The sequence below is a fragment of the Gopherus flavomarginatus genome, chromosome 2 (assembly GCF_025201925.1).
Source record: "Gopherus flavomarginatus isolate rGopFla2 chromosome 2, rGopFla2.mat.asm, whole genome shotgun sequence".
Lineage (NCBI taxonomy): Eukaryota > Metazoa > Chordata > Testudines > Testudinidae > Gopherus > Gopherus flavomarginatus.
Genome location: NC_066618.1, coordinates 7,236,311 through 7,262,708, shown reverse-complemented (window position 1 = coordinate 7,262,708; position 26,398 = coordinate 7,236,311).

The following is a 26,398-nucleotide window of genomic DNA, read 5'->3' as shown; positions in this document are numbered from 1 at the left end:
TGGGACACAGGGGGCATGGAGTTTCTTTCCCTTTCCTAGCCAAAGTTGGCTTATCCCACTATGAACATTTTAATCAGGGCAAGAAGAGAACCTGAGGTAACTACCCGCCCTGACCCCTGGCTGAAACTGCCTGGTAGGAGTTTACTCCAGTGTGGAGCTTGGAAGCTTGGAGATTCATCGGGGCATTCATCCTAGTGGAAATTCCAGCTGAAATGTGTCCAATCAGTTCTGATCGGTTCATACAGGCTAACTAGTGGGAAAGATCAACAGTGTCATCTGGGCCTCCTCTAGTTACCAGTGGAGATAAGCAGAAACAAGCAGAGACCAGATGAAAGATTCTGTTGAAGCCTTACTGGAATTTCTACCAAGGGAGGCAGAGAGAAGACCAATGAGCCAAATTCTGCCCTCACTTACACCCATGCAACACCATGATAATCAACGAGGTTACCTGAGTGTAACCGAGGGCAGGATTTGGTCCACCTATATTAAAGGAGGAAGCTGAGGACTTATTGCTGAGGCATTTTTACAGCGTCGTGCCTACAGTACCTGAGCACTTCAGCAACATTAATTAATGTAACCTCACACACCCTGTGAGGTATTGTTACTCCCATTGAGAACTCAAGTGACATGCCCTGGGTCATACAGGGAGTCTGTAGCAAAGCCAGGCATATGATCCCAGATCTTCTGAATCACAAGTCATAGCCTTAGGACGATCATTCTTCTTAGCCACCTCGGCCTCTTTTTTCATGCAACATTTTATTGTAAAAATAATTTAAGATAAGATTTGCAAGTCAGAGCTTTACAAGGTTGAATGCATTTTGCAAAGGTATTGGACTTTTAAAGTAGTGCTCCACTTTGAATGGATGGTATACTTTAAGGGTCATGGAGAGGGAAATCTGGTCTAATTGTGAAAACTCACTTGCTGGCAGCATTTGGAGGAGAAATCAGAATGGGGGAGTTTTAACTGCACTGCAGAAGCAACAGGGGGAAGTCCAGAAGGGAGCAGAGGAGTCAGGAAAGGAAGAATTTTAACAGAAAAGTCCATCCACTAAGAGTCATACTTCAAATTAAAGGGACTATAAATTCACCCTGGAGTACTTGTAACTCTTAACAGCTCCAGGAACCTACAATGGAACCAGAGCCCTGTAATTCTGTTACCTGTCATTTGTTCTGCAGATAGTACCCGTTATTGATCTACTCACGGCTACTGGGGAATGGGGAGGGAGTCAAAAGAGGGAATTTGCTCCAGGCCTCCCATTTGAGAAGGACTCCAAAACCTGTGAATTTGAGTGAACGGTGTTGCCAACTGGTGCATGGGATTCACTGTGCTATTCAGGTTTGGCCTGGCTGCAAATCAGTCATGATGGAGGGACAGCCGGGACAACTTTGAATAAGTGACGACCCTGTGCACCACATCACAGTGCCATTCCCTCAAATGTGGCCCTGCCGGCACTCCATCGACAGAAGGGCGTCTGGGCCAAACCTGATTGGCATGGCACTGTGACCCCACGTGCCAGCTTGCAATGTCCAGAGCAGGGCCCAGCCCTGGGGGACAGGAGCTGTCACTGATTGGTGTGTGCTGGGGTGCTCACTCTCCAGCCCCGTGTCCCCTGGGGCATCAGTTTCAGATTTTTCCCCTGGTCCCCAAAACCTCTGTCCGGCCCTGGATCTACAGCAGCCGTATGAATCACAGGCATTTTCATCCTCGTCCTTTATAGTGTGTTATGACAAAGTGCATGCGAGTGCAGTAGCCGATTTCCATGCACCTGAGAGCCCAGTGGCCCCAAGCATTTAACAAGAGTTTCAGTTACTAGACTGCAGTAAAAAGATCCAGAGATCCCAGTAATTGTTTTATCAGGGAGAGGACACAGGCAAACACAAACAGTGCTTGGCCGATAAAATTAATGACTCTTCATTCATTATTTTGTGCCTAGATATTATAGCATTTGGCACATTAGAAGTCCAATAGCTGGAGAGACAGTGAAAAACAATATTTAAATGACCCCCCTCCCCAAAATGCACTAACTGAATAAGTGATGCAATTTGATGAACACAGACACTACCACTCAGGACCAGAGCTGTGATCCATCTAGCCCAATATCCTGTCTCTGACAGTGGTCCAGTTCAGCTTCTTTAAAGGAAGGTGCAAGAACCCTCTTTTAAATTCAAAAAGCTACAATGATATAAAATTAACATGGGACACATTAAATTGATTAAAAACTGGCTAACTGATTGGTCTCAGAATATACATGTAAATGGGGAATTGTCATCAAGTGTGCATGTTTCCAGTGTGGTCCTGCTCAGAACAGCTCCTGGCCCTACGCTATTTAACACTTTTATCAATTGTATGAAAGAAAACATAAAATCATCACTAATAAAATTTGCAAAAGACAAAAAAAAATGGGGAGTGGTAAATAATGAAGAGGACATGTCACTGATTCAGAGCAATCTGGATCACTTGGTAAACTGGGTCCAGGCAAACAATATATGTTTTAATACAGTTAAATGTAAATATATACAGCTAATAACAAAGAATGTAGGCCACACTTACAGGATGAGGGACTCTATCCTCAGAAGCAGTGACTCTGAAACAGATTTGGGGTCAGGATGGATAATCAACTGAACATGAGGTCCCAATGTGATGCTGTTACCAAAAAAGCTATTGTGATCGTAGAATGCATAAACAGGGAAATCTCAGGTAGGAGTAGGTGGGTTATTTTATCTCTGTATATGGCACTGGTGTGACTGCTGCTGGAATGCTGTGTCCAGTTCTGATGCCCACAATTCAAGAAGGAAGTTGATAAATTGGAGAGGGTTCAAAAAATCCATGGGAATGATTAAAGGCATTGGAAATGCAATCGTAATGCACATGGGAAAATATAATCCCAACTATACATATAAAATGATGGGGTCTAAATTAGCTTTTACCACTCAAGAAAGAGATCATGGAAAGAGTCATTGTGGATAGTTCTCCGAAATCATCCGCTCAATGTGCACTGTTACAGCAAAGAGGCCATGGAAATTGACCTGCCTTCTCACTTCTAGAAGCAATCCTTCCAGGTCAGGGTTGAAATCCATTCTGAAGAATGACTAAGCTGACGGCGCTAAGTGCATGGTAAAAATATGTGAGTGTTTTCCAAAGTTTCCCAATAGTTTAGGCACATATTTCTTAACCCTAAAACATTATTTTGAAAATAATACAGTTTTATCTATCCCTCATCACCATGGTATCCAGATGCATTATCAAAATTGCATAAAGCCAACAAATAGACTAAAGTTAATTTTTTGGTTCTTTGTCCCTTTTAGCCAGGATAGGCAGGAATGGTGTCCGTAGCCTCTGTTTGCCAGAAGCTGGGATTGGGTGACAGGGCTTGGATCACTTGATGATTCCCTGTTCTGTTCATTCCCTTTGGGGCACTTGCCATTGGCCACTGTCAGAGGACAGGATACTGGGCTTGATGGACCTTTGGTCTGACCCAGTATGGCCGTTCTTATGTTCTTTATGTTCATGAGCACTTACATTCTTTCTTTCTGCAAAGTCTATTGACCTTAGCTATATCTATGCTACAGAGTCCATATTGGCATAGCTGCATCTTCAGAGCTATGCCGACATAACCCCATAGTATAGACACAGCCTACACCGATGGAAGGCATTTTTCCATCAGTGTAGGAACACCATCAACCTGAGCAACAAGAACTAGAGTGACAGACGCATTATTTCATCAATATAACTTTGTCTACACTGAGGAATAGATTGGCATAGCTACGGTCCTCAGTGGGTGGAGTTTTTATACCCCTGACTGAGGTAGCTATGTTGACCTGAATTTCAGTTGGGGACCAGGCCTAAGTTACTCTTTTTGGGAGGTTATTGTTATTGTGGGAAAGCTAACTTGAAGAGTTAAAAAGAAACAAAACAAATGAGTGAGACAAGGCGGGTGAGGTAATATTTTTATCCTGGAACAGACACAGCTACACCTACCCTGCACAAAACAAACTACTCAGTGGTGATTCAGCTGGGAGGGAGTGGGTGTTTTAGAGGATGGGTGTTGTGAAGGGTGAGTCTTTCGCACCTGAGTTAGTGGTTCAATTCCAGTCTAAGTCTCACTAATCCTGAATATGGTTACCAAATGGTGGTTACTAATGCCCGGATGTCTGTATCCCAAACATACCAGCAGTGTGGGCATTTGTTGAGGTTCACGTGCCACTAGGTAAGGTTTCTCTTTGATCTCAGAGAACATAGTGGCTCCTGTGTCACGGGAGAAGAAAGAGGGGAATGGGACGAATAAGAGAAGAATTGTAAGGATGGGTATACCTATAACTGAACTGAGTGATGGTCAAAATAACAATCCAATCTTCACTTCCTCTTATGGACTAGAAGGGACTAATGTCAGCATAATAGGACATTCTAGAGGTGATTTTTCCTATACACTATTATTTCTAAACATAATGGATCAGATCCTCGGCTGGTAAAAATTAGTATAACTACTCTTTAGTCAGCTGGGAAGCTGGCCCAGTATCCAAGACTGTCTTTCTATATTAACATTAAGGCTCAGACACAGTAGGCTTTTCATGGCTTGTTTTAAAGCTGGGTGTCACCCACACGAAAGGGAAATGTCTTGCCAATCGGCCACCAGTCTGCACCGACAAGAGCCGGGCAATAAAATGTGACAGCAAGGGACGTGATGACAGCTCCCAGTCTATAATTTATACCTCCCAGGCTGCACTTGTGCATCTGTTTTATATTGAGGTTGGTTGTGTGTGTTCTAACTTGACGTTAGAAATATTGGAGTGTTTTGTCATTTCCCTCCTTGCAGACTGTACCAGGAGAATTACCAAGGAGCTAGAAGGTGCTGGCTTAGCTAGGATGGCAGAATGTCCTCCCTGTTAAAGGGCCAGATAAAGTCCCTGGAACTATAGACCCTTGCTTATGGCCCCAGCTCCCAGAGTCACACAGCAAACAGGAACCTCAGCTTTCATTTAAAAAAAATGTTTCTCACCCTCACCGATGAAAAGAAAAACCTGACATCTGACTGAGTCTGCAGAGAGCCTGAAACAACAGCTCCAAGAAGTGTGGATCCCACCATTCATCTTAACTCTGAAAGCAACTGACACTCCAAGGAAGGGCAGGAGGGGGTAAGGGGCCCTACGCAGAGTGCACTAAGGTCTCGAATCGCCTTAATTTGACCCTTCTTTTGGTGTACTGTCCATATGTAACAGGTTGTCAGCAGGATTTTGATGTAGGAACTTGATTACTACAGTACAGACCCCCAGCACTTGAGCTAAAGGACTAATGTTGTTAGCCGACAGCAGTAGTAGGCTCTTATCGCTAGTGAGTCATTACAGCAGATGTGACACACACTTTGCCTGCTGAAGCCTTCTCCCTCCACCTCCACCATCACACAGTCCAGCTCTGCCGTACACCTGGAAGCTGGTTTCTGACGTTAAAGGGGCAGTACACAGAAAATAGGGTCAGAGCTAAGGACACCCCACTTGTCATAGCTAGAAAGTGGTGACTATTAAGATCAGGAGAAAAAAAAAGTGGATGGGGATTGTCATCAAAGGTCAACAAGTTGGTCCTTCTTCCCTCTGTCCTCCCTCACACTCATTCACTCCAAGTGGAGTGTTTTTTAATAATTTGCTATGAAGTAGCTGAATATTTATGCTCTCTCTCCTACCCTGTCTATTTGAACTGTAACCTCTCAAGTGGTGGCACTGTCTCCAGCCGTGTGTGTATACAGCCTCTAGTATGATTTGGGCTCCATCTTGGTGAGGGGCCACTTAACACTACCAGAATGCATATAATAATAAGGGATTATGCAATCAGTTGGTCAGGTGGCTAATAGTTTCATGGGGTGATTTACTGGACTAAGTCACAGGGTTGCACTTCCTAGAACAACACATTCAAGTCCCCGTAGGATCAGGTTAGCTCTGCATCCTCCTATGCAGCTTACCATGTGAAAGTTTTCCATATGAGACCTTTCAACCCAAAGTCGTGCCTGCTCTGCAGGGATATGTGAAAGGTCCCAGGGCGTTTTTGGCACAAGATGTCCCGGGGTGTTTGAAAAAGTTCATCCTTTCTCCAGCTGTTGTTCAATGCAGCGTGCACCCTCACCACCATCCAGAAGCGGCTGCATTTTAATGGCATTGTGTGCATGAAACGCTCAAGCTGCTGTGAGATCCTTTGGGTTGAAAGGCACTCTATCAATATTCCAAGTTACGATGGTTGTAGCAGTGCCCAAACAGATCACATACTTTAGTGACAGCTTTTCACTGCCATTAGCAATCCATGGTCTGTGTTGGTTGCAATGAGAAGTCTGTTTCATGTTAACCATTTCCAAATGGATTAAACTAGAAACCTGGAGAAATTTCCACCATCCTGTACAATCTCCCACACAAGGGAAACATATTTTAAAAGAACACTGTCAGGAATAATAGTCTGTCTGTTATGTTTTCCAGACACAGTGACCCAAGATTTGAAATGTTGATAACCTTCAAGCTCTCGAGAGCCGAAATTCCTTCACTAGAGCAAAGAGTCTTTCCTTATCAGAAAACAGTGAAGTAGAATAAATTGCTTGCTGACACGTATCAATAGCTTCTGCCAAATTATACATGATTTAAGGCAACTAATGCACTATGTGATGATAGCTGAAAGCAGACATATCCCAAAAGATATATTACTTACCACCTGCTTGGACTAGATGCATAAAAATTATTCAATACAATTCGAGACAGTTTTGCACTTCTAAAATTATGACATTGAATTTCAGCTGAGTTTTTCATGGTAGTTTCCATGACACAATGTTCTTGCTTTATGATACAGGTAACAATAAAATCAACAAGAAATACTAGAGGATTCTATAGTGATCATCCAAAACGAGAGCTGGTTGAAAAATGGAAAACTAGTTCAGTGAAAAACATAGAAGTTTTCATTTTGAAATTTGGGGGGAGGAAGGGGAGGCTTTTTCTTTTCTGGAGAATTTTTTGGAAAATCATTGCATCAAACTGTTTTCTCCAAATCATCATGAAAATGGTTATTAACATTTTTCACTTAGCAACAATTGGATTTGGAAAAGAATATGCTTGATAAACGTTCTGATTATATTTTTATGGTGTTTTCACCAAAATTAAAAGTAATGTTTTGATTTAAGAAATGTATTTTTTTTTGGCAAAAACATAGATAGAGGGAGTGTATGGGATAGATAGATAGGTAGATAGGTAGATAGATATTGATTTTTTGTGAAAAGTGTTGAAAAGAAGTTATTTTTTATTTTTTAAAAGCTCACTTCTGTGTTTAAAAGATTGCCATCACTTCTATCTCAGACTCTGCATTATCACTGCAGTAAAGCGTCGTGCTTTGAACTAGTATTACTGTACTGTTGTTATAAGGATAGCCATACTAATTCAATAATACCTGGAGGCCTCCGCTGAGACTTTGGTTCAATTCCCAGCTCTTCAACTAGCCTGCTTGGTGACATTAAGCATGTCACGGCACCTTTATGTGCCTCAGTTTCCCCATCTGTAAACTTGAGATAATGAGACTGACAACCTTTGTAAAACACTTTGAGATCTACTGACAAAAAATGTTGTGTAAGAACTGGGCATTATGACTCGTACGTTCAGCACTGGACAAGCACATTGGAAGAGAGTCCCTGCCCCAAAATGTGTGCAATCTAACCAGACAAGCTCGGCAATAGATGAGAGAAAATAATATTCCTGTCCAATATTGTGTTGGAAACGGCTGCACAGACGGATTCAGTGACTTGCTAAAGGTCTCACAGGAAACATGTAGCAAAGCCAAGAAATGAACCTGGATCTCCAGAGCCCTACCACTACGTCTTAAACACATGATCAGTCTTCCTCTTTGCTGCCACTCATGTTTATATTTAGAATGAAGATACTGCCAATATCTACAATGGAAAGATTGCAATCACCAGTATCGAGATATGTCGCTATTTTATGCTTTTCCTTTCTTACACTAGAGGCAGTGATCACAGAGAATGGAGGACCAGGATACTTGGGTTTTATTCCTGATTCTGCTTCTGACCTTGAACAAACAACGTATCCTCTTAACTAAGTAACTGGGGGATGAGTCAGATGTGTTCCCGTCGTGACCCCTGTTACTTCCCCACTGCAGTGAAAGATGGGAGACCAAAGCCAATAACATGCACGTAGGCCACAACAGAAGACATCGATAGATGTCAACATATATGTCCCTTTTTAAGGCCTCAGCCAAAGATGGCACTTAGAATCACCAGTTCCACCGTGTAGGGCAATTCTCCGGCATGAAAGCAGACACCAGATGTTTGCAAGAAGACACACAAGGGGACAAGAGCACCAAACAACCTGGTATGCATCCTGCTATGAACATGTAAAGTAGCCCGATACTTGTGCGTGGCAAAAGACAGGTGAAAAATGCTGTTGTGAAACACTGTGCTACAATGGAACTTAGCACCGTTAAAATGGACCAAATTGCAGCTGTAGTTTCAGTTTACAAACCACCAGGTGCAACTTCCATCGGGACACCATGTGAGGTATCCTAGTGTAACCCACATGCCTCCTTGGTGTGGGGCTCTGTCCCTTTTAGCGGCACTGAGAGCACTTAGAGATTAATGAGTCTCCTACAGCCTTAGTTAAGGGCCCTGTGGCTTTTAGCGCATTCAGTAGAGGCTCATGCGTTTGGCTCCAGAGGTCCCAAGTTCGATCCTGCCCGCTGATGACTGGGGTCTGTCGGCGTTACACTAGCATTGACAACAATGGGGGAGAAGTCAAGCAACAACAACCAACCTGGCCCTGCTCTATGATCCTAAGCACAAATGTATCTGCCAAAGTGCATGATGGACCAAGAACAATGTAAACCTAGCCTGGATCACCTCTGAAAATGCAGGCAACTTCAGAAGGGGGAGGTCACCCTAAGGTTGCAGCATAGACCAGTGCAAGTCACACAGAGGTTGCAGTAAAATCCAGGAAAGCAAAGAACCTGCCAATATTCAATTTCAGGAAGTCTTTATCCCTGAACTGGAGGAATCCATCTGTAATATTATTCCAACACATGAGCACTATGGAGAAATGTGTCTCCCTGGTGTTGAAGACTGTCCAAAGCTTGTGCCTAGGGGATGTTGGACATGATATCTACCTGGGCTTTCAGAACAAACATGCCAGTTATATAAGAGATGTTTAGAACTGTTTGACTCGGATCCCTTCAGTGAAGAAACTCTTGGCCTTGGGGAAATGCTTATGAGAGAGATCAGAAAAGAGCAGCCAATCAATGGAATGCTTAGTGCTAGTACCCTGGCTGTTCATAACCTATACACATGCCGAGCCAGATTTCTCCAACATGTGAAGACTCTTTTACGCAGCTGATCTTTGCATCTTTGCATCACCACTCAGTCAGAAAGATTTGAGGACACAGAGCATTCTAACTGGCTCCCTGAGCGTACTTGGAGAATATTATCATATATAGTTCCCGAAAGCCAACCCTCGGAAGACACAAGCATGTACTTTCTGTCAGTCCAAGCAAAAAGTCCAGATATCCTGGGAGGGTATAATCCTTGAGCACTATGAACATCCAGTGTACCTTGAAGTCGCATTGGACTGAATGATGGCATTCAAGGAGCACATCCAGGAGCTGAGAAGAAGAAGTGAACTCCGGGAACTGTGTACTCCAGAAAATGAGCAATACAAAACAGGGAGCTGACCACAAATGACTCCAAGCAACCAGTCTCACCCTGTGTCACTCAGCTGTGGAGTGCTGTGGCCCATTATGATCACACCTGAGCCATGCACACAAAATTGTCACCTAACCTTGTTGCGTAGTTTAGTTAATTCAGGGTGAATCCTTCAGGAAATATGTACCCAAGGGAGTGTTCTGCCTCTTTATGGTAGCCATCCTCACCCCCCAGCCACAGAACCTTCACACTGCTGAGATCACAACAGCTTCAGAGCCACATGGAGCAATGGCTGGTAATCCTGGCTCTCCCTCAAAAGGATAGGATACGCCTCCACATCAAGAGGCACTGAGGCATCAGACCATTCAACCGGGTCAGGGTTTGCACAGTGCCCCTCACATGCCAGCAGCTCTGCTGCAGTGCAGGGGAGTGATCACCCCGAGCCCAGCGTTTCCAAAGTCCCACACCTGCTCCCTCCATGCCTCACCCCTGGCCTGCCCTATGCAGGTGTACAGAGCGAGCACACCCCCTCAACTTCATGCAAGATCCTCAAACCTCAGCACCCCCACTCCTTGGGCAACAGGACTGAATGGCTCTGCACTGGCTAATTACACTAGGGGTATTTTTCAGTACGGAGCGTGGTCACCTTGGGTGTGAAGGCCACACCGGGTATATCTAAACTGCACCACACTGGTAATCTGGGTTGACAAGGGCTGGACCCGAGTCTCACACCTGCACTACACAGAGCTTCTGATTCGAGTGTGAGGCTTGAGCTGCGTCTACACTGCAGAATGACAGGACTTGGACCTGAGTCACAGTAGGACTATGACTCTGACCCCGCCGCCACCCCAGCAAGGCCAAGGACCCAAGTCCTGAGGGCCTGCTGACCTGAGTCAGACTGATTTGTGTGCATGACAGAAGGGGGCATGGGTTCAAACCTGAGTCAGAGCCTGGCCTTTGTGTGCCATCTAGACATACTCAGAGAGTGCCCACAGCCCTTCCCTCCCCCTTGTGCCTCTGCACAGGGGTGCAGGAATCCCTTGGGCACAATGTCAGTGTGGCCAGGTGCACGCCCCACGCACACCCTGAGGGACATAACTGAATGGAGCCAAACCCACGTCTAGTGCCCTGCAGAGCAGCCAGCAGCCAAGGCCAGCCCACGTCAGCCACTCCTGAGTACACAACCACATGCAATCTCAGGTGCATTGTGCTTGCCTCAGCAGTCTGTGGGCACCGTACCTCTGGCATGGGTGCTGTGGGGTTTGGTGATCGTTCGTAAAAACAGAGTCCCCAATATCACAATTGCATGATCCCTCTCTGACTCACTACAACACACTCCCACTCTGGAAGCCCAACTACTGTCCGCACGTTTGCAACTTGTGACTCCTCCCTTGCAAATCCCCACTGTTTAAAACACAATGAAGCCTCCTCCAGGAACTGGGTCTAGAGTTGACAGGTCCTTGGACTACCAGTCACATGGTCGGAAAAAAATGATCAATCCTGATCTAGTGGGAGAGGTTAGGATGGTCTTAGGGTTAATGTGTAAGCCTGGGACTCAGGAAATCTGAGTTCCAACATCTCTGCTCTGCCACATACTATCCTATGTTACCTTGGGCAAGTGAAATTTTCCGTTGCCTCACTTCCCCATGCTGCTTTTCTACCGAGGTTCTGCAAAGAACGATTTGTTGGTCTCTGAGAGGCGCACATGAACGCTGGTAACAGAAGCTGCATCAGCAGGTAGCTATTGCAAAAATCAGAGCTCTAATTCAAGCCTGTGTATGTACATCTGTCTCACCATCTGGTTTCAAAACTCAGGAGGAGACCCAGTTTCTCCATCCACTTTTACATTATATTTAACCTTTGTAATTACTGGCCAAATCATACTCTCATGTAGGCAACAATTCCCCCACATCATCACCAGCATGGTTGGAACCCAGCCCCTTTAATACTCCACCCAGGCTGCAATCACTTGAACTAAAGGAATTACTCCATATGCTAGCAGCAGTAGTAGGCTATCTTTCAGCGGCTCAGCCATTAGCAAGGGGCTGTGACACATTTTGCCAGTGTTTTACTCAAGTAAAACTCCAACTGAAACCAATGGAAGCTTGGCATGAGAAGATTTGGCCCTCTCTCTTTAATTACACAGTGCTTCCAGATTCACTTTGTATGGAAGACAAAACACCATGGGAAGTTTTATTGTCCTGTAGCTGAGTCCTCAGGAAGGCCTGGGTTATTCAAATAAGTGAACATGACTTTAAAAATAATAATTAGGAAAGCCTTTAAAATGAAAGTCATACAGAAGGCTGAACAAATTCCAAAGGCCAACACCTCAGTGTGGTAAATTGTCATAGCTTCAATGAAGGCAACACAGCCAAACCCTCCACTGGTGTAAAATAACACCGCTCTGTTGAAGTCAGCGGAGTTACCCAGGTTGACAGCAGCTGAAGTCCTAGCCTTTAACTTTTCAGAGTAAAGTCACTTGTTTGGGACTACAGGAACAGCAGTGCCACTGTCTACAGATAGGATCATGGTGGGCCTTCACCGTTGCGTTATTCTAATTTGACACCACTGTAGTGCCATTGAAACCAATGAAGTTACATTGGTGTCACACTGGAGCACCGCAGTGGTGAATCGAGGCGTTTAAGTATCTCTCAAAGGCTTTTGGAAGGGGATAACCCAGGGTCTCATATCACTAAACTAGTGGGTGCAAGATCTGGAAAGCGGGGACTGGTTCTTAGACATCTATCTGTGCATTGTGTCTATCGGAATCAGCTGGTACTAAGCAGGGACAGGTCTGAATCAAAGTCCAAGGTCACAACACTCCCAGACTTTTGATGAATACGGACCTTGATCTAAACTTACAGCTTGACTCCAAGTTTGGCATGAAGCTCTGTGGGTCAGGGACCATGTGTGTTTGTGTCTACTCATGATGTTACACAAATAATAATCTGCCAGTCTGGTTAGAACCTGCTGCCCATCTGACTAAGGGCTCTGGCTTGTTTGATCAAGATAATGTGAGTTCATTGTGGCTTCTAATTCCTGATCGGCTGCAAGAGTCAAGCTGGGTAAGATTACACAGCAAATATGGCGGCATTGACAGGATCTTATCAAATGACGACTGTAGTTCATATGTCTGCTGATTGGGGCTGCTCTGCCTATGGAATCCCCTTCATTCCCCATCACCTCCCTCCTGCCTGACATTGAGAGCTATCAGCTGGATGCTATGGGCAAGACTGGCCTGAGCTAAGAGCTCTGTGGTCACGAGCAGCAGCTGGAAATGTCTTCTGGAAAGGACAGGAGGCAAGGGAGAGTCACAGCAATACTGCCGGGTCAGATCCTCAACTGATGTAAATAGGCATCGCTTTCTTGAGGTCAATGAAGCCACTCTGATTTATGCCTGCTGGGGATCGGGCACATCATTTTATGTCTACACAGTAGCTTTCTTATATGTAGCAATCACTTCATCCATCCTGAAATGCGGCCATTTCTGGGGTGGGGTGGGGAACCAGTGCACTGCAGTGAGGGATGTGGGGAGGGATAGAGCCATCATGAACAGTGGTCCAAGCTCCTACTCTTCCCCTGCAATGAGCTCAGCAGCCTGCGGTTGAACCAGAGTCTACTTTAGAAAGACATGCAACCGCGATTGAAAGACTTTGAACCCATCATGCTCCTTGATCATCTGATCCAACAGCTCAGTCCGAAATGTTTTCCTAAAAGATGGACTCTGGTTCAAACAGGAAATATTTTGAGGACGTCTTATGGCCTGGGTTACACAACGGTCCTTTCTGGCCTTGGAATCTGTGAACTTTTTGAAGTATCTTTCCTGGTAAAAATGTAGTGTTCCTACAAGCGTAGTGCTGATTCCAGGGGTGCCCCGGGGCTGGAGCACCCAATGGAAAAAAAATCATGGATGCTCAACACCAACTAGCCACTCACCAATCAGCTGTTTGTTGGGCCCCACCAATCAGCTCTTCCCCCTCCCACTCTAGCAACTCCCGCCTGCTGCTGATCAGCAGTTCGGCAGCACATGGGAGGCTTGGAGTGGGAGGGAGAGGAGCAAGAGCAGGAAGAGGCAGAGAAAGGGTGGGCCCTTGGGGGAAAGGGTGGAGTGGGGGCTGGGCCTCAGGGCAGAGCGGACGTGGGGCACCCCTGGGAAAAGCTGAAAGTCAAAGCCTGTGCCTACAAGGACAAAATGGAACTGTACAGAATCCTTCTGGAAGGTGTCTTGTTTATACTGCGGGAAGTGGTGATCAATTGACTGGGCCTTTTATCTGCTCTTGAGAGCTGAGAATCTATGTTAACTGCTGAAATCAACACCTGCCAGAAAGTCAGAGGCTAGGAGCCAGTTCTCCTGGCTGCTGCCAAGAGGAAGCATAGAGGACTGTGGATAGTGGAGAAATCTAAGAGTTATTTGCTTCAAGAGGTCTGCAAAGGAGAAGGGGGTGGGGGGAATATTTGGCTTTAATCAGTTAACCTCAAGAACTACCAAGGCTCAATGTGATCAAGGATAAGCAAAAGGATTATCTTCCACAAATTGTCTCTTGATGACTGGAAAGAAGGTTTTTTATGATTCAGAAAGAGCTGTCTTACAGGATTAGTTTAGCTTCTGTGACAGACCCAGACCAGTGGGGTACAGGAGTCTGGTAGAGGGCAAATATACTGGTCACTGGCTGAGTAGTTTTCTGTTCCCTGAGTGACAAGAGCAGGGGCTGCACTGGAGTAATCAGGAACCTGCTAGAACCAATTAAGGCAGACAGGCTGATTAGAACCTGCAGCCAATCAAGGCAGGCTAATCAGGGCACCTGGGTTTAAAAAGGAGCTCACTCCCGTCAGGGAGGTGGGAGCCAGAGAAGAGAAAGTGCGTGTGAGGAGCTGGGAGCAAGAGGCACAAGGAGCTGAGAGTGAGAGGGTGTGCTGCTGGAGGACTGAGGAGTACAAGTGTTATCAGACACCAGGAGGAAGGTCCTTTGGTGAGAATAAAGAAGGTGTTTGGAGGAGGCCATGGGGAAGTAGCCCAGGGAGTTGTAGCTGTTATGCAGCTGTTCCAGGAGGCACTATAGACAGCTGCAATCCACAGGGCCCTGGGCTGGAACCTGGAGTAGCGAGCGGGCCTGGGTTCCCCCCAAACCTCCCAACTCCTGATCAGACACAGGAGGAGTTGATCCAGAGTGTGGGGAAGATCACTGAGGTGAGCAAATCTGCCAATAAGCGCAGGACCCACCAAAGTAGAGGAGGAACTTTGTCACAACTGGTGTCAGCGGTGGAATCTGGTGTGCACAGCGCGGCAGAAGAAGGAGGGAGATTTAAAAAAAAAAAAAGAAAGAAAGGTAGAAGGTTTATTATTTTTTTTTCACCACAATGGATGACTTAGTATGTGCATTGATACAAGCTACAGCAGCCCAGCAGGAGGCTACCCGTGTCCAGGCAGCTGCCCAACAGGAGGCAGTGCGGCTGCAGCAAGAGACTAATCGCCTGCTGATGGACCAGGCTTCTCAAGACCAAGCTATGTTGCGAGAACTGGTGAGCCAGGTAAAGTCCCTTACAGAGCTGAACTGCGGCCATGCTGGGACGCAGTTCATACAGGCCAGCCATTGGCTGCAGAAAATGACCTGGGAGGATGATGTAGAGGCATACCTTCTGGCCTTTGAGAGGACAGCCCTATGGGAGGCCTGGCCTCGAGATCAGTGGTCTGGCATCCTTGCCCCATTCCTGTGTGGGGAGGCCCAGAAGGCTTACTATGATCTGCCTGAAGAGGCTGCAGCAGACTACCCCCAGCTGAGAGCAGAGATCCTGGCCAGATCTGGGGTAACAACTGCAGTGCAGGCCCAGCGGTATCACGAGTGGAGGTACCAGGAAATTAAAACCCCGAGGTCCCAATTGTATGACCCCATCCATCTTGCACAAAAGTGGTTGCGAACGGAATCCCGGTGTCCAGAAGAGATACTAGAGGTTCTGGTCATCGACCGATACATGAGAGGACGACCGCCAGACCTTCGTACCTGGGTAAGCCAGAACAAACCCTCCACCTATGATGAGGTTGTTGCACTGGTAGAAAGGCGAAGTACAGCGAGGGAGCTGACCCAACCAGTTAAGGAAGAGGCACCCCGGGTTAAACTAGCAGCACTAAGCCCTAGAGCTCGAGTGATGGGGCCACCAGGAGAGCCCAGGTGGAAAAAGAGAGGGGCTGAAGGCTCACCAGAAGCCACAAAGAGTCAGAGCACTGAGAGAGAAGAGGATCGAGATGTTAGACTGCCCAAACCAAGAGACTGGGGAATGCCTAAGGCCCCATACAGATGTTATGCCTGCGGGGAGTGGGGACATATGGCTGCACAGTGTCCCAGTGCTGAGGAGCCTATGCAGTGTAACTTGGGGAACTGGGCAGACCCATGCTCCCTAATCCACCTTGTGGGGGTCTCACTAACCCCACATATGTACACCAGACCAGTAAAGCTAAATGGAGTAGAGACCACAGCACTGGTTGATTCGGGGAGTGCTATCATGCTTGTCTCGGGGAAACTTGTGAAGTGTAGTCAGCTGCTGTGGGCTAAGCGTACGGGGACAACATGCGTCCATGGGACAGTTGGTTATTACCCCACCATCCCAGTAAAAATTGAGATTCAGGGGAACACTATTGAGGTAGCAGCAGGTGTAGTCCCTAAACTCCCATACCCGGTGCTTATAGGGAGGGACTTCCCACGGTTTGGAGACTTACTCCCAGTAGGAGGATTGGAGAAAGAGGGGAATCCTGAAGTTAGTGAGGCATCCACAGTAGGCTGTCAACCCCCAATCTTCTCTGAAATATCCCCAGATTTATTTTCCATTCCCAGACATGGTAGAAAGTCGAAAAGGGAAAGGAGGGCAGCTAAGGCCTTGGGAACCAGAATACTGGCCCAAAGCCAGAGTGTCGCTCTCATAGGTAGGTGGACCCGAGCAGCTGAAAAGGAGGCCATGCAGGAGGGAGAAGCTCCTGAGTCTGACCCCCACCCTAACGTTTCTGAACCAGTAGAGGCAACAGAGACTGGGCCCTTAGATCTTGGGCAGATTAGTGCCAGAAGAGGAAATTTTGGACGGGACCAGGCTGAAGACCCAAGGTACAACAACATTAGAAAGGAGGTGACTGAAATAGATGGGGTCCCCGTGGAAGGGAGAACACAGGGACCAGGACCCTACTTCATAATGAAGAAGAATCTCTTATACCAAGTTGCATCAGCACAGGGGCAGAAGGTATAGCAGATCTTAGTACCTCAAAAACACCAGAATACTGTATTAAGTCTTGCACATAGTCATCTTCTGGGGGGACACTTGGGGGTAGAGAAGACCCTGGCACAAGTCCTACGATGGTTCTTCTGGCCCAGATTACATGAAGAAGTGTGAAGGTATTGTGCATCCTGCCCAGAGTGTCAGCTGCACAGTCCCCGTCCCCACCTGAGGGCACAGGAGGAGTTGATCCAGACTGTGGGGAAGATCACTGAGGTGAGCAAATCTGCCAATAAGCGCAGGACCCGCCAAGGTAGAGGAGGAACTTTGTCACACTTCTGCTTAATGTTTATAGGTAATGATAGATCTAGATAATTGCCAAGAGGAGGAAGGTTGATCTATTGAAAGCCCATCGTGACCCCGCAAAAGCTGTGCCACCCAAAATCATTAGTCACTGTTGTACATTTAGGAGAGAGAGCTCTTAGCTTATCTGCCTGCCCAGGTTGATGATGGTCCCACAGTGTTGCCTGTTCTACAGGTACACCTGCGCTGGAGTGAGACGGTGTCATTTCCAGCTCTTGGAAACATACCTGAGCTAACGCTGATCCGAGTTAGCGCACAAAAACTAGAAGTGTAACTGTGACGGCACAAGTGGCGGGTAGGACTAGCCACCCGAGCATGTGCCTAGGATCTGACATGGGATCATACTCATAGACTCATAGACTCATAGACTCTAGGACTGGAAGGGACCTCGAGAGGTCATCGAGTCCAGTCCCCTGCCCTCATGGCAGGACCAAATACTATCTAGACCATCCCTAATAGACATTTATCTAACCTACTCTTAAATATCTCCAGAGATGGAGATTCCACAACTTCCCTAGGCAATCTATTCCAGTGTTTAACTACCCTGACAGTTAGGAACTTTTTCCTAATGTCCAACCTAAATCTCCCTTGCTGCAGTTTAAGCCCATTGCTTCTTGTTCTATCATTGGAGGCTAAGGTGAACAAGTTTTCTCCCTCCTCCTGATGACACCCTTTTAGATACCTGAAAACTGCTATCATGTCCCCTCTCAGTCTTCTCTTTTCCAAACTAAACAAACCCAATTCCTTCAGCCTTCCTTCATAGGTCATGTTCTCAAGACCTTTAATCATTCTTGTTGCTCTTCTCTGGACCCTCTCCAATTTCTCCACATCTTTCTTGAAATGCGGTGCCCAGAACTGGACACAATACTCCAGTTGGGGCCTAACCAGCGCAGAGTAAAGCGGAAGAATGACTTCTCGTGTCTTGTTTACAACACACCTGTTAATGCATCCCAGAATCACGTTTGCTTTTTTTGCAACAGTATCACACTGTTGACTCATATTAAGCTTGTGGTCCACTATGACCCCTAGATCTCTTTCTGCCATACTCCTTCCTAGACAGTCTCCTCCCATTCTGTATGTGTGAAACTGATTGTTCCTTCCTAAGTGGAGCACTTTGCATTTATCTTTATTGAACTTCATCCTGTTTACCTCAGACCATTTTTCCAACTTGTCCAGATCATTTTGAATTTTGACCCTGTCCTCCAAAGCAGTTGCAATCCCTCCCAGTTTGGTATCATCTGCAAACTTAATAAGCGTACTTTCTATGCCAACATCTAAATCGTTGATGAAGATATTGAACAGAACCGGTCCCAAAACAGAACCCTGCGGAACCCCACTTGTTATACCTTTCCAGCAGGATTGGGAGCCATTAACAACTACTCTCTGAGTACGGTTATCCAGCCAGTTATGCACCCACCTTATAGTAGCCCCATCTAAATTGTACTTTCCTAGCTTATCTATAAGAATATCATGCGAGACTGTATCAAATGCCTTACTGAAGTCTAGATATATCACATCCACCGCTTCTCCCTTATCCACAAGGCTCGTTATCCTATCAAAGAATGTTATCAGATTAGTTTGACATGATTTGTTCTTTACAAATCCATGCTGGCTATTCCCTATCACCTTACCACCTTCCAAGTGTTTGCAGATGATTTCTTTGATTACCTGCTCCATTATCTTCCCTGGCACAGAAGTTAAACTAACTGGTCTGTAGTTTCCTGGGTTGTTTTTATTTCCCTTTTTATAGATGGGCACTATATTTGCCCCCTTCCAGTCTTCTGGAATCTCCCCCGTCTCCCATGATTTCCCAAAGATAATAGCTAGAGGCTCAGATACCTCTTCTATTAACTCCTTCAGTATTCTAGGATGCATTTCATCAGGCCCTGATGCCTGCAAGTCCTCCACTTTACTCGAGGAGGCAAGCCCCTCTTACCACTTTGTACTGCCCCGGCTACACTCAATCAAAGCTAGCATGAGTAGGTTTCCAAGAGCTGTAAATTACATCATCCACCTCCAGCGCAGACACACCCTAAGTATGGAAAATACCATGGTTATGTCAGCTACCTGGGGCAGCAAACACTGACTTGTTCTCGATACCCTCCAGCTAGCCTGTATACTGCGGAACCGCGCTAGTTCACATTCCGCTAGTCCACAGGCTCCATAAGTCCTATACAAACAAGTGGTGGTCTCTCCAGCCATGCAGGGATTTAACAGGAGGTGCTGTAGTGAGGGCTTGTATGATATACATGACAGAACATTGACTGGTCCTCTACAAAGTGTTGTCAGGAAGAATTAAAAACAAGGTACCGTTGTGGGATAAATGTACAAGGGAAATTCAGTGGTACTTGCTCTTTGCATGGCATGCATTTCCCTTCTTGCTGATTTTCAAATTACACTAATTTGCAATAGGCCTCATAATCATTACTGGGAAATCACAAGGGTTTGCTGTGTGTGTATATACATACACATATGCATGTCATACATAGGGAACACACGGAGAGATAGGTTCAGGAACCAGGTCTGTCTGAGCTGCTGAAGTAGATTAGAGTGAAACAGACAAAGTATACAGGCCTGTGGAGGCCAACATACCTCATTACGAGCTTATTATGCCCCAGGGTGCACAGCTGTGCCCTAGGAAAGACCATGATTAAGCAATTTCTGCTAGTGCCAGTTTCTGATTCATTTTCATGCCTCCTCTTATCCTAAGGCCAAGTTGGCTTTGGCTTCTTTTCCCCGATTCTTCCCAAGAGCAGTACCAAAGGATCGAACCCTTTTCTTCCCTTTCACTTCACAATAAGGTGCAGACAAATTTCTGGTATGTATTCAGGTGCCCACATGCCAATTCCCTTCTGAGACTTTGTTTCCCCATTCAGGAGGCAGGTGCTGTGTCACGGGCTTCTGTTTCTCACTAGAACGCTTGATAAAGCACTATAGGACAGTGGTACCTAACAACCGAGAACTGGCTGTCAAAAGACAGACAGACCCACTGTATCAAGCACTGGACTAGAAATAAACAGAAATGTTTTCCTATGTTTTTTTTTAATTGAAAATGCCATTTTCGCCAAAATTGAAACATTTTGAAAAATGTGGCAATCTCGACAACATTTTGTTTTGAGGGAAAAGCCCCAAAATGAAATATTTTGATAATGTCCAAACTTATCTCTTTGGCATTTTCAGTGTGGAACATTTGAATTTTTCATTTCAGACCAACTTTTCAAAACAAAATTCATGATTATTAAAAAAAATAAAAAGCTCTAAAAGGTCAGCATTAGAAAGAAACGTTTCACTGTTTAGCGAAATGACATGTTTCGATCAACCCAAAATGAAGGCGTTTGGGTTGGGGAAGTTGATTTCACAGGAACAGATTTCAGCTGAAATCTTTTGTTTTTGTTCCCTTTTGGACACAGAAAAAAATTTGAAATTGCAGAATTTCCTGGGAAATGGAAAATAGGATTCTCACCCTGGCTTGTGGACTCATAAAATAACACGGAGCCTCAGGTCCTCTCCAATTCCTGTTGAAGCCAGTTGAAATCTCTCCATTTACTTCAGTGGGATTTGAATAAGACCCAAGGTGGATCGGTTGGAGTGTGGTACAGGAAGATGCAATGAAAGACAGTGCTTTGGTGTCTGCCTGGCACACAGTGGATGAAGCTCTGAAAGGACAATTTATTAATTCCCTCTATGGAGCATGCTTATTTTCCAGCTTTAGATCCATGGCTGGTGAGGCTTAAGGGTCCCTTGGTAACTGAAAGATGCAGAAAATATGATCCAGAAAGGACTAAAAAAAATCCCCAGGGAGGTGTGTATGAGGCCTTCCAGAGGGCTTTGTAAACTTGTCCATCTACCTACCCTCCTGGAGCATAAGAATCGCAACTCTTGGCCAGGGTATTTCCTGTCCTATAGGGTGAAGTTCATTGAATCACACTGAGATCCTGTAAACGGAAACCCCGTTCCAAAGCTCCATCCATCCATCGAGTTCTGGATCAGGCTACCACCTAGAATCATAGAATGTCAGGGTTGGAAGAGACCTCAGGAGGTCATCTAGTCCAACCCCCTGCTCAAAGCAGGACCAACATGCAACCAATACTGTCTTGTTGTTCTCTTGTACTCCCTGTCACTCTGTCTGTATCCATCTGTCGTCATCAGTCTTATACTTAGATTGTCGGCTCGTTGGGAGAGGGATGGTCCTTTTGTTCTGTGTTTGTACAGAACCTAGCACATTGAAGTCCTAGTCCCCAACTGGGACTGCTAGGAACTATGATGATACAAATACTAATCATACCTCTGCCTATCTAGGTTCCAATATCTGGGACGAAGGTACATTTATTTCACGTACATTTAATGGTTTTCATTTGCCCAAGCACAGCTCCAGGTGCCCATTGGCAGAACCTCCCTGACTCCGAACCTGTTGCTGCAATCACCGCAAACATTGTTACTGTTTATATCTATTGTGTTAGCACCTCAGGGCTGTGACTGGGGAATCAAAGCTGCCTTGTGCTAGGTGCTGGATACAGCTGGCTATCTAACCATATGACAAGAGGTGGAGCAAAGCAAACAGGCCAGCGTAAGCATAGCTCATCCCCTGCCTAGCTATTACCCAGCACCCATGTATCTCGACAGAGACAAGTTTTCATCTTCATTTCCTAGGATCACAGCCCCAAATTGTGCCCAGAAGCTCCTTCGCTTTCCTTGCACCGAAATTCTTCCACTGAAGGTGTCCGTGAGCCGTGCTGCAATGGCACGGGAGTCCACACGGCTTGCTCACCGGACACCATTTGTACTGACAGTGTGAAACAAGCCCTTGTGAAGGGCAGATCTTTAAGCACTGCCTGCCTGCAGGGTGCGCTCATGCCCGTTCTTGATTAATGCGGACATAAAGAAGTCAGTGGGGCTACTCGCAGGAGTGAAGGAAATAAGGGTTCAAAGGAAGAGGCCAGATTAGCCCCCTTCATTTATACTTGAGTACATTTAAAAATCAAGCTGCACACTAGGGCCAGACCCTCAGCTGATATAAATCAGTTTAGCACTGGGATCAATGGAGCTACACCAATTTATACCAGCTGAGGATCTGGCCTGTCTAATAAGTCAGTGAAATAAAGACGGGCCCCTTATTCACAGTGACTTATCATGAGTTCCTGGTGACAATCTGACCCTATGGAAATATGTAACAGCTATGGAGGAGCTGGGGGAAAGAGTCTCCGGAGGAATCGAAGGCCTCATTTAATCCAGGGAGTCTCCTGCGATACTGGTTAGCAGTTGGCTGGACTTGGCTAAAATCTAATCCAGAGCTCACTGAAGCCAATGGGAAGACCCCCTTTGCTGTAAATGGATCAGGCGCCCAGAGAGCTGCTGTTCCATTCATAAATGTAAGCATGAATCAGCGTAAAGCAGTCCCTTTAAATGTGTACCTACCCTGTGACAACTGTTCAGAGTAAGCTTGTTCAGGGGAGAGGACTAGCTCAGTGGTTTGAGCATTAGCCTGCTAAACCCAGCGTTATCAGCTCAATCCTTGAGGGGACCGCTTAAGGATCTGGGGCAAAAATCAGTACTTGGTCCTGCCTAGTGAAGGCAGGGGCCTGCACTCAATGACCTTTCAAGGTCCCTTCCAGTTCTAGAAGATAGGTATATCTCCTTTTATTATAAGTTCACTGCCAAGAGTGATGATTATTAATTATTATTTTATTGCTGTAGAATCTAGGTACCCCAGTCCCAGGCTAGGACCCCACTGTGCTAGGCACAGTACAAACACAGGGCAAAAAGGCAGTCCCTGTCTCAAAGATCTTAGACTCTAAACTAATCCCACTGCCGTGGTGTCATGATATAATTCCCCAATCTGAACCTTAGAGTCCAAAAGATGGGGTACCAGCATGAATTCCTCTAAGCTTAATTATCAGCTTAGATCTGATAAGCTGCCACCACCCAAAAATATAGTGTTTTGGGGCACTCTGGTCCCCCAAAAAACCTTCCCTGGGGACCCCAAGACCCAAATTCCTTGAGTCTTACAACAAAGGGGAATAAACCATTTCCCCCCTTCTCCTTTCTTCCTCCCAGATCTTTCCCGCCCTGGGTACACTAGGAGATTACCGTGATTCAAACTCCTTGAATCACAACACAGAGAAATCAGGTTTTTTCTCCCCCTTCTCTCCCCCTCCCAGGCGTTCCCTCCCTGGGCTATCCTGGAGAGATAGACACAGAGGTGTAGCGAGCGCCTTCCGTACCCTCCGACCGGAGGGGGCCCCGCAAGGAAGGGGGCCCCTAAAAGTGGCAAAAAAAACCGTAAGGTATAACTAGGTAAGTAACATTTATTGACGCTATTGCACAATCCATGTCGGTTTTACTGACAAAACCGTGAAGTCATTATGATACATCATAATGCTATTGGCTACATCAGTTGTCTGTCGGTCAGTTTCAAATTTTAGTTGGACCTATTCAAAGAATATGTATTTGTGTTCATAATGGCGGTCGGCGGATAAATGTTATTAATTTAGTTGTTTAGTTTTTTATCGTTTCCAACGTGCTTTGTGATGTCTAAGAGAATGTATAAGAGCGGAGCTAGTAAACGAAAGGCAGCAAAAGATGCCGAGAAGGAACTTGAGAAAATTCCAAAGTTGTCAACGTATTTTGCGCTGCAATCCAACGTACAGGTACAGGCACATGAAACGGACAGCGCTAGCAGCAACTAATCGTATCCAGAAGTATCCAGAAGTGCTTCAAGTGAGGTCGAAGGTGAAGCCAGTTGTTCTCCCAAACAAACTGTGACAGATATTCCAGCTGCTGCCAGGAAAGAAGTATCTGAATCTGAACCACTGACTGATGATCCAGGAGACTGGCCGTCTATAATATCGGACAGGCAAGTGTGTGACATTGTTGCACGTGGCCCACCGCAGCAGAATGAAAGTTACGAATCTCCATTTAACGAGGAAAGACAGAGGTTCACAAGTACTCATTTCTATTGAACCATGGCAAATGGCGAGAAAATAAGAAGTTCATGGTTAATGTACTCAGTTCAGAAAGATGCCATTTTTTGTTTTTGTTGTAAATTATTTGGCATTGGCGACATACCGCTACGTCGTGGAACATCTGCTTGGAAAGCACTGTCAAAAAGACTTCAGCAGCATGAAACAGGCAAAGGTCATCAAGATTGTATGGTGAAATGGTTTGACCTTCGGTCAGGCATAGTAAACTGTACATCTATTGACCAACTCGAATTGCAGGCTTTTCTGAAAGAAAGAGATTTCTGGAGAAATGTTGTCAAACGCATGGTTGATGTCGTTACTTTCTTGTCCGAAAGAAACTTGGCATTTCGAGGAAGTAATGAAAAGCTCGGCGATCCTTCGAATAGCAACTTTTTGGGACTGTTTGAATTGCTTGCAAAGTATGATACTGTCCTCAGCGAACTTTTACAGAGGATTAAGAAGGCAGAGACACATGTTCAGTACCTCAGTCCACAGATCCAAAATGAGCTGATTCAACTTGTTGCCATTAACATTCAAGAGGCCAACATAGCGCAGCTTAAAAAAGCAAAATATTATTCAATTATTTTGGACTGTACTCCCGACGTGTCACATGAAGAACAGATGTCTGTGGTGTTACGCTTTGTTGAATGCAACGGTGAAGATGGTGTCAATATTCGTGAAGCATTTGTTGGTTTTCTTAATGTTCATGATACAACTGGCGAGGGCTTATTGGAAGCGTTTCTTGAAAAGGCAAACAACTTAGGAATAGACATTGCTGACATGAGAGGCCAAACTTATGATAACGGCGCAAATATGAGAGGAAAGAATAAAGGAGTTCAAGCCCACATGCTAGAAATAAATGACTGTGCCTTGTATGTACCATGTGGAGCTCACACTTGGAATCTTGTGATCTCAGATGTGGCAAAGTCATCGAAATATGCCGTTGACTTTTTCGGTCTGATTAACAGAATATACGTTATCTTTTCTTCTTCACCTTCACGTTGGGATATACTTCAAGAACATATGCCAATATCTGTTAAAGGGTTATCGGACACTCGTTGGGAGTCGAGAATTGATGCTGTGAAGCCATTGCGTTATCACCTTGAAGAATTGTGCAATGCTTTGTCATCTTTGCGAGAATATGCACTCGAAAAGAAAGATGGCAATACAGCAACAGAGCTGGTGCGCTTTTAGACCATGTTACTACGTGGCCTTTTGTTCTGACTGTGTACACGTGGTACGATATACTATTTCACGTCAATAAAACCAGCAAATTAATTCAGTCACCAGATGTGTCAATTGACGTACTGCAGGCAGAAGTCAGTGCTACAATGAAGGTTTTGGAAGACTATCGAAATACAAGATATAACTCTGTGGTCACAAATGCACGTGAAATAGCAGAGCATATGGGTATTGAGCAGGTGTTTCCAGAAACCAGGGTGCGACGTAAGAAGACAATGTTTGATTACAAATGTGCTGATGATTCGAGTCGTCTTTCTGCCGAAGAAAAATTCAAATGGCAGTTCTTTCTTGTTCTCACTGATCAGGCCATATCTTCTGTTTCGTCGCAATTTGACCAACTTGTGGAGTGGTATAAGTTGTTTGGATTTCTGTACAACGCTAACAGCCTGAAGCAGTGTCACAGAGAAAATGAACTGGAGAATCACAGCAAAAATTTTGAAAGAAAAATGGGAGACATCGATGCCAACGAACTCATAATGGAATTGAATCGTTTTATTTATGTCATCGAGAAAGAGAGAGGACTTGTCATGGCAAACAATTTTTTAACGTACATATACAAGAACAGCCTTCAGGCGATATATCCGAATCTTTGCATTTGCATCAGAATTCTTCTGACCACACCAGTTACTGTCGCGGGTGCTGAAAGGAGCTTCAGCAGAATGAAACTGATCAAGAATATCCTGCGCTCAACCATGACAGATGACAGGCTTTCTGCGCTTGCAGTTATCTCAATTGAAAACAAGATTGCCAGATCTCTGGACTATGACGCATTGATTAACCAATTTGCAGAGAACAAGGCTCGAAAGAAGCGCTTTGCGTAAATACGGAATACATGTACGCTGTAGGCCTATGTATACATAATATGAACCCTGTATATTGTATAAAATAAATACCGCATTCCAGTTTCTGCATTGTAAGGGGCCCCGGACATATGTTCGGAGAGGGCCACGTTCTTTGTTGCTACGGCCCTGG